This window comes from Rhinolophus sinicus, chromosome 4 (assembly GCF_057876585.1).
Source record: "Rhinolophus sinicus isolate RSI-liver-muscle chromosome 4, RSI-T2T, whole genome shotgun sequence".
Lineage (NCBI taxonomy): Eukaryota > Metazoa > Chordata > Mammalia > Chiroptera > Rhinolophidae > Rhinolophus > Rhinolophus sinicus.
Genome location: NC_142504.1, coordinates 79,086,455 through 79,095,106, shown reverse-complemented (window position 1 = coordinate 79,095,106; position 8,652 = coordinate 79,086,455). Strand labels below are relative to the sequence as shown.

The 8,652-nt window shown below is 37.2% G+C and overlaps 1 pseudogene; it reads left to right on the top strand.

Annotated features, from left to right (window-relative positions):
• The first annotated feature begins 7,990 nt into the window (after positions 1-7,990).
• Positions 7,991-8,350, top strand: LOC148758411 (small ribosomal subunit protein eS26 pseudogene; annotated as a pseudogene).
• Positions 8,351-8,652: the final 302 nt, after the last annotated feature.

Sequence of the window (8,652 nt, the reverse complement as noted above, 5' to 3'; positions counted from 1 at the left end):
CTTATTCTTGTCTTGTCAGAGTGGAGGCGATACACCTGCTACCCTCTTACACTTTCCTTTAGGTGACTGTAAGCTGTACGCTTTCTCCACAGCCCACGTTATGTCGTTCTTCTCAGTAAAGCCAAATTAGTAAATGCAGAGCTAAATGTGATTCGAAGTGAGTCACTTTGGAACAAACTCACAAATCAGAAAGAAAATAATTTGTCAACCCATGCATCCAAATTTTGGGCTCAAAATAAAAAAAATTTAGCACACTGGCTGCCTCTTGCCCAGGGTGAATAACAACAAATAGAAGGGGTTAGCGTCTCGCTCGTGTGGCAAAGGCGAAGAACAGCTCTTAGGCAAATGTTTCCAATCCATGAATGTTCAGAAATGCTTCCAGAATGCTCTAAGAAACAACATGAGTTTTTCCAAGAAGGGAGAGTTAAACAAGCAGCGGCTCATTTCGAGTGGAGGCAAGGCTTCTTCCTTGCACAAAGAGAAGCATCGTCTCTTCATACTGCCTCCAGATTGTGGTCCCTTGACCTTGGAATCACAGAAGCCAAAATGGGGAAACCAAAGCCAGGAGCAGCTGCTTGCAAAACTGGAAGACTCCAAGTCCAGAATAAAGCCCGTATCTTCTGATCACCAGTCCAGAACATTCTTTACACCAGAACAAATTGGTTCTGAATTTAAAAAAAAAAAAAAAAGAGAGAGAGAGAACTCATTTGGGTTTGAATCATTTGAAGCTGGAGTTCAAATAATCCCAACCCCCTGCTCTGTATTTAGCAGTGAAACACTCTCCTAAATGTAAGGAGTTCGAGCCCCAATAAAGAACACGTCAAAGTTCCAAACCAAGAGAGGTAGGAGATTAAAATATCAGTTACTGACAGAGTTGAGAGTAGTGGTTGTGGTTTTTATGTATGGGTGAGAGGGCTTTTCTTAGATTGGACAGACTTGCCCACCCTGTCACAGGCAGCTCAGGGACAGAGTCAGCCCTTGAAATTGACAGAAAGAGAAACAGACCAGATTTGTGCTCCCCGCAGGCAGCCTCACTCCCAGAGCCTACACAAACCCCATTTTCTTTCCAAACACCAGATTAAATCATTCCTCTCCTCTTCTGGAAAGAGCGAGAGAGGGGCAGAGAGAGGAACAGGAGTATTATTGCCAGTGAAGCTCCCTGCACGTGGTAGAAACATCGAAGACTGGAAACAGTACGGGGGAGAGCGGGTCACTCCACTCCCCTGATTGTCCTTCACTCAGGGCCACAGTCTCCTCACTCACGACATATAGACATATAGCAATATCTCAAATGAAAAATTATGTGGGGAGCGTCTGGCACAGTGCCTGGAACACGGTAGGGGCTCCAAAATGATAGCTATTATGATAGAGCAGAGGGAGTAGAACGAATGGGAGAGGAAGAAGAAGGGAAAGGCAGCAGGGTCGGGGAGATGCCAACCAGTTAGGTCGGTAAGAAAGCCTGGCAGTGTGAGAATGGAGTGTGTGTGGCATGTGTACAAAAGCAGGCTTCGTGGATGGGACCCACATGGGACTGTGAAGATGTGCTGCTATCAGGAAGAATGTGTGTCTGTAATGTGCTGCAGTCAGAGTCACTGTAACTTAGTGCTGTGCTGAATGAAGTGGAAGAAATGCTATTAAACCCGTGACTCCATGAGTTAATAATATTCCCAGCGAGCCCACGCCTACAGAAATACACCCAGCGAGCAGGCTTTCCAGGAGCCCCCTCGAAGTTATAACAAGCTGCCTATCTCCTGCTGCCAGGATGCAGAGAAAAAATGAAAACCAGTTACCAACTGCATTATAAACTTAGTGACCTGCTTCACCTCCCTTGGTTTAGTGATGAGCTTGGCTGCCTTTTGGGCATGAAAAAAAAAAAAAAAGACAGAAAGAAACATAAGGCAAGGATTAAGTTTCCTGGCTTTTGAAGGCATCAAGAGTCAAAAATGCTTTCAGCTGGCATTTCTTTCTGTTAGTCAGCTTTGATGGATTTATTTTCTTTGCCCTACTTCATAGAAGTTACTGGGGCCAATTACTGCGAAGATGATCGGCAGGGAGTTTGGTGTGGACACTAGGTGGCGCTGTCTCCCCAGCTGTTTTAGTCCTCTTTCAGGAAGTGCAAAGATTGGTTTCATTAAAATCCTCCTTAGAGTTTACTAACTTGCAATAAGAGTGAGGAATTCAATGGTCAGAAAGGCACTTACTTACTTTCTCCAATCTGTGGGTCTCTGAGCCCCGGGAGAGCGGTAGAATCCTTTATACACTTCACACTCTCACAATTTTATTTCTCTCTGTTGCAAGTGAAGCAATTAGATAGCACGGTATACAGATTCATGGTCAGCAATCGGCATTCTTATTCATTTTGTATTCACGCATTTTGATTTATTTTACAAGCCTTTTTCTTACTGCAAATTATGAATGGGTTTCCTTTCTTTCTTTCTTTTCTTTTTTTTTTTTTTTTTTTTTTAATTCTGTAACAAACAGTATTCTCCACTTGAGGACATTTCTAGTTCTGTTAAAAGCCCGGAATCTCTTATAGGGGTTAGAGTCTAAAATCCTGGCCAGGAAATTGTGAATCTTGCAGCTCTGGAATAGGCTGAGTATCATTTTCCTCTGGGACTTACAGAGATGGTAGCAACAGGGAAAGGGTGGGGTTCTGCCATGAAGAGAAGACAGTGCCTCAGTGAAGTGAAGCCCTTTTGCTAAAGTCACACAGAATCAAAAATACAAGTAGGCCTAGCCTCCTGATTCCTAATCCAATCCTTTTTTTAATGACACTCCACTGTCTCTTTAAATCTAAATATCTACATATGCCTGGATTGGTATTACTTGTTACATGAGGTATGAACATTGTTGCTGGGATATCTGTAATTCTAAATAGAAACCCAGTGGCTTCTAAGCAGCATGTGTAGATTTAAGAGAAAAGCAATCTTCTAACTGCTGGCAAAACATTAAGTATCAAGAATATCACTTACCAGAGCTGACTTTATAAGGATGCCACTAGGGAACCAACAAGCTGCCTCTTTCCACACATCTGTCATGGGCCCTCCCAGGGCCAGGGAGCTGGGTGGCGGAGTCCTGGGCTTTTCTCTGAAGTGCTCCCAATTCTCTCTCTCTCTCTCTCTCTCTCCCCGTGCCTCCCAGAGCAGTTATCAGAGCATGGGCTTGTAATATCAGCTTCTGACCACAATATATTTAAACTATGAGTGGAGAAAGGAGCCTGATCGTAAATTTTAAATTTATAGTTTTCTTGCTACTTACAGATCTTAAATTTGGCTTGTAAACCTGGAACTTGCCTTAGTCAATTTTAGATTGGTTTGCATCTTGCATGCTATGTAGCCTCAGTTACTAAAGGATTAAAATACTTTTAAAGGAAAGAGTCCACTGTGGTTTCTAATACGACTCTCCCTCATTTCATGTAGAAATTAGAAGGCCGCACAGTCTTCTTCATAATAATAAGCCACCTGATTCCACCAATTTGGGTTTTTCTGCCTTATAAGAAGTAAACTGCTCAGTCCCAATTACAGGTAAAATATCTTATATTTCAAGGGTTTTTTTTCCTTCATTTTTTCATTAATGAAGTGTGAAAGTCTTTATTAATACCACTAGATACAAATTTTATGTCAATTAAAATCAAAATTTGAGGATTGCTAAGGGATAAGAGATTGAGGAAATAAGTTATCTAATTTTCCAAGGAAATGAACTAAAATGAATGCAATTTATTCATTTGTTCATTCATTCATGAATATGTATAGAACACATTTTATTATGAATGGAACATTTATTATATTATGCTTATTATACATCAGGAACCTCTGGTCTTAGAAGGAGACAATGGTAAACCAGATCCACTCAGTTCATAAATATTCTGTGAATAAATGAATGAATGAATGAACAAATGAATGACCTTTATATCATTTCAATTCTATTTTAATTTATGTCATGGTATACACTCCAGTTACTCTGTATTCAAATGCTTTCTACCTGAAGCAAGTCCTTTAATGAGGAATGCATGCAGCTTAATCCTGCACTGATGACCAGTGTGTCCCCTGGTAGCGCTCTGGCCTTTGAGGCCACATTCCTAAAGCCATGAGATCAAATGTCTACAGTGTCAAGGTGTTCATATGAAAAGGGAATCAGGCTGGCTAGGCCAAGACTGAAGCAACCTGGAGAGCAGAGCTCATGTGCCTTCTGAAGGGACTGAGGCTGATGGTTGTGGGGTGGGGGGGAGTGTAGGGGGTGGGGTGGGGGGTGGGGGGTGGGGGAACAAGGCTGTGTGTGAGATCTTCAAATCAGGAAATCTGTATCGCTACATAAAGTCTCTGATTTTTAAAGTGAAAAAAAGAGATTCTGTTAGAGCACTCTTTAGGCCAAAGAAAACATGTTTGTGGGCTGACTCAAGTCAATCTGAGACCTCTGATGCATAGTTTCAGATGGAATGAATCTTCAAAAGAGAATCGTAAGCCTCAAATAGTTCAGAAATACCTGGATCAACATGACTTTCTTCAGAGCTAGAATTTTTAATTCTTTAAGTGGTAACATTTGGTAATTAAACACTGCACCATCCTGTTCACACATTCTCTGAACATCACCAAACCTTCCAATGAATTTATGCAGAAATGTGAATTAGAAGGGGGTGGGAACCATTTCAAGGAAAGGTTACCTACATTGTAATCTCTCCGCTTTTAAAATTTTTTCAGATGAAAAACAAGTGGTTTTGAACCTTTGAAAAAGGCTTCTTAAGATGTAGAAGAGGAAGAGATTTTTTTTATTATCTAAGCAGAATCTAATACAATGGCTCAAGTAAATCAATACATTTATTATCAAAACAAAGCTTCAAAAGAATTTTTAGATTAGTGCTTTCTAATTTCTCTCTCTTATAAACGTAAAGAAAAAGTTGGCTGGTGCTTTAGATCACTTTTTTATTCAACAAATGAGACAGTACAGGGACTTGGGCCTGAGGCAAAGGATCACCCCATCACTCCCTACACAAAGATACAGAAGTAGCTGATTTTAATCTCCCTTCTAACCATACAGATTTTGAAACCACTGCATGCAGTTAATCTAGGTTTGTCCATTATTTGACCTTCCTGGAGTGGCGATAATGAGCAATTCGCCATTCGCCATCTTGCTCCACAGCGCAGGCCCCAAAATGGTTACCAGGGAACACAACTGGTGAAAACTCTATATACTTTTAAAGAGCCCACTGTTTCTGCAAGCCTGCTTTGTTCCCCACTTATAAAGGCAGCCAAGCAAAGCCAGCCCCAGAGTCAATCCAGAGGACTTTCCTTTCCTCTGTGCTATCTCCCTTGTGTTCCAGTGGAAGCTTAATAAAATCTATCTGGAAATTTTTCTGAGGTTTCCTCTTGATTTCTATCTTGGGGAACCCAAGAACCCACACACCAGTAGCACAAACATTTATGGGCTTTCAAAATAACCTGGCATCCTGAGATACAGTTTATCACTCTCTGAAGGCTCTTCAGCACAGAGTCTGCCTTTCAATAAACTATGCTAAACACATATTTATTGAATGCTACTCTGTAACAAATCTGTTACAAAAACAGATTTGATCTTCTAGTGATGGCAACATGAAGAGGTCAGGTGATTCCCTTCACAGAAAGAAAAAAAAAAGCATAAAACTGGACAAATTTGTCTTCTAAAATTGTTTCAGCATGCAGAAAACTACCCGAAGATAGTATATATTTTTCTTCTCTTTTCTTGTAATTTCCTTTAAAAGCATAGGTTTTTATAGTAATAATTGTATTGTTATGCTTATAACATATATTAATGTAACATATATGACAATAGCACTAAGAAAGGATAAAGCTCTACTAATGCAAAGTTGCTATATTTTATTCAAATTAAATCTGTATTAGTTATCTTGAGACTGTGATAAATTAAAAATTCTTAGATAGACACAAATTACCAAAATGGACTCAAGAATAAATAGAAAATAATCTCAACAGATGTAAAAAAGTTATTTGATAAGATACAGCACATATTAATGATAAAAATTCTCACACAATTAAGAATAAAAGGGAACTCCCTCAACTTGATAAATAACATTTATAAAAAAAACTTGCAATTAACATCGTAGTTAACAGTAAAAGACTGAAGTTATCCCCCCCTAAGATCAAGAACAGGAAAGGATGTCTACTCTCACCACTTCTATTCAACACTGTGGAATAAGACAAGAAAAAAATTTAAGGCGTACAAATCACAAAGGAAGAAATAAAACTGTTTTTATACACAGACATCATCTTGGATGTAGAAAAATCCTAAGGGATCTTCAGAAAAGCTACTAGAATTAACACACAATTTTACTTATTTACAGATTATAAGGTCAATATACAAAAACCACTTCAGGGCATTTGTATATACTAGCCAATCAATTAGAAAACTAACAAAGTGAACAATTCCATTCACAAAGCATCAGCAATAATAACATATTTAGGAATCAATTTAACAAATGGAATGCAAGATTTAAAAGATACCTAAATAAATAGAAGGATATACCACATTTATGTTTTGAAAGATTCAACTTGTTAAGATGACAGTTCCGCCCCAAGTTGATTTTTAGATTTAATGTAATTCCTATCAAAATATCAGCGAACATTTTTGTAGAAATTGATAAAGTGATATAAAATTTATATAAAGATAACAAAGAACCTAAAATATTGAAAACAATTTTGAAAAACAAATGAAGAGTGAACTTGTTAGAATTTATACTAACAGATTTCAAAATTTATTGTACAGCTACAGTAATCAAGACAATGTGGTGTAGGGGTAAGGATAGAAGTGTAGATATACGGACGAGAACAAAGAGTTCAGAAATAGACCAAACTACAAATGCTCAATTGGTTTTCAGCATAGGAGCTAGTGATCCAAAGGAGAAAGAATAGTTTTTTTCTAAAAATTATATTTGATATTCACATATTTTATTTATACTGGATTAATATCAATTAAATATTCATATATTTTTGAACTCAGCCTGACCCTTACCTCTCACCATGTACAAAATTGCTGTATTTTTCAGGTATAATGCACACATTTTTGCCCAAATTTGTGACAGAAAATAAGGATGCGCATTATACATGGGTAGTACTATTTCCATATCTATATAAATGTCTTTAATTCTTTTATTTATGCTTATGAGTTAAAAGTGTAACTTTAAAAATCAATAACGATATCCATATGCAAATTAATACCCTGGAATATGATAATCGGTTTTGTTGAACTTTCGATGAACTTGCAACGATGAAGAGTTCTTGGCCTTCTATGACGCATAAATATCGCAAATTTGTTACTGGTACATAAAATTTCTTGTACTTTATATCTGTTCTTGTGTTTTGTAATTATTTGTTACATAAAATTTCTTGTACCATAATATGTTAAAAAATAAATGCTAAAATTCCTTTATAATACAAAAAAACAAGTACCTAAATGTAAACAAATACAAATTTGAATTAATAAATTAAAACAAAAGATTTTTTTTCCCCTGAAAGTTTGGGCCAAAAACGTGGGTGCACATTATACACGGGAGCACATTATACACAGCAAAATACAGTAAGTCAAAAAGGATATTAGCCCTAAATACAAGACAAACTATAAAATTCCTTGGTGAAAAATCATTGTGTGACTTAGGTTAAGCAAATATATTTTTTAGATATGACACTGAAAGGACCACTTAGAAAAGGAAAAAATTATCTTTGGACTTCATCAAATATAAAAATTTTGCTCTTCAATAGACACCTTAGAAAATTAACAGAGGCCACAGATGGGGAGAGAATATTTACAAAGTATGTATCTCAAAAACATCTTTTATGCAGAACATATAAATTACCCTTTCAATAATAAGATTGAAATCACAAAAGATTTGTCAAGATATTTCTCTAAAGATATATACAAATGAAAATAAGCACATGAAAAAAAGCTCAAAATTATTAGTCATTAGGAAAATGCAAATTAGCTCTCTTGGATCCCCACTTCCAAAATGACCAAGAAAAGAAAGAACAATGGTTGTGCCAAAAAGGGACACGGCCAAGTACAGCCTATTTGCTACACCAACTGCACCCAATGTGTGCCCAAGGACAAGGCCATTATTTGAAACTTAGTAGGGGCTGCAGCCATTAGGGATATTTCTGAAGGGAGTGTCTCTTCAACACCTATGTGCTTCCCAAGCTGTATGTGAAACTACATGACTGTGTGAGTTGTGCCGTTCACAGCACAGTAGTCAGGAATTGCTCTCATGAAGCCCTGGAGGACTAAACACCCCACCCTGATTTAGACCTGTGAGTGGTGCCCCATGACCTCCATCAAAGCCCATGTAAGGAGCTAAGTCCTTACTTAAGGACTGAAGAAATAGTCTCTGAGGAGGGGGGAAATATATATATATATATATATATATATATATAATATATATATATATATATATATATATATATATATATATATATATAATATATATATATATATATATATAATGGAAATTGTACTTTAAAAAAAAAGAAAATGCAAATTAAAAACACAATGAGATAGCTCCACAAAAATCACTGAAATGGCTAAATTAGAATGACACTAAGTATTGACAAGGAGGTGAAGAAATTGAAAACTGCCTACGAGTACATTATTGGTGAGAATATAAAATGGGAGTCT